The 927-nt window shown below is 46.1% G+C and overlaps 1 pseudogene; it reads left to right on the top strand.

Annotated features, from left to right (window-relative positions):
* The first annotated feature begins 428 nt into the window (after positions 1–428).
* On the top strand, positions 429–548 carry LOC145393875 (5S ribosomal RNA; annotated as a pseudogene).
* The last annotated feature ends 379 nt before the right edge of the window (positions 549–927 follow it).

The following is a 927-nucleotide window of genomic DNA, read 5'->3' on the forward strand; positions in this document are numbered from 1 at the left end:
GAAGGTGGAAAGGGTACAGTGAATGCAGAAGCACGTGATGCGATTGTGTCTGGAGATAATGCGTGAACCATACACTGCACGAGGGAGATAAGAAGCATGATAACCTTGGGAGGGAGGAGGGGAACTGATAAGGGGAGAGAGAGAGAGAGAGAGAGAGAGAGAGAGAGATGAGTAAACACTAGGAGACAGCAACCTCCCTCCCCACAGTAGGTCCGAATGATAGGAGTGAGATTCGGTTAATTCATACTGGAAGAGGGCCAGGATATATTTAAATAATAATGCAAACGTTATACCGCATGAATGGTCAAATAGTTAGGAAGTCTACTCTTAACAATAAATAATAATAAGGGTGGTGGTAGTAGTAGTAGTAACAGTAGTAAGGTGGTGGTGGTGGTGGTGGTGGTGGCAATAGTAGTAGTAGCAGTAGTAGCAGTAGTAGATACCACGTTGAGTACACCGCTTCCCGTCCGATCAGCGAAGTTAAGCAACGTTGGGTCTGGTTAGTACTTGGATGGGTGACCGCCTGGGAACACCAGATGCTGTTGGCATCCCTACGTGTCAAGTGGGGTTGGTGGAGGATTAGTGCCCCTCCCTGTAAAACAATTAACTCTAAGCCCTTGGCCACCCCGTGTGGGATACATGGCGTCTGGCAATGAATGAATGAAATGATATTATTATTATTACTATTATTGTTGTTATTACTAATACCTTGGTCAATAATCTATCATTCAATCCTTGTCTGTCCAACGAGATGGTTCGAGGCCCGTTGCTAGGCTGCTTTACCCCTAAATTTAACACATGAGTGACCAGCCTCGCTCAACCCTGAGTAGCATGAAGGGAGCAATGGACCCCATCCGGCTGGAGTGCCTTAACCTACTAAACCACCAGACGTCCACTTAGTTATAAGGTTACCAGCCAACACAGTAA

Source organism: Coenobita brevimanus, chromosome 25 (genome assembly GCF_032717465.1).
Source record: "Coenobita brevimanus isolate Jiangsu-jjx chromosome 25, ASM3271746v2, whole genome shotgun sequence".
Lineage (NCBI taxonomy): Eukaryota > Metazoa > Arthropoda > Malacostraca > Decapoda > Coenobitidae > Coenobita > Coenobita brevimanus.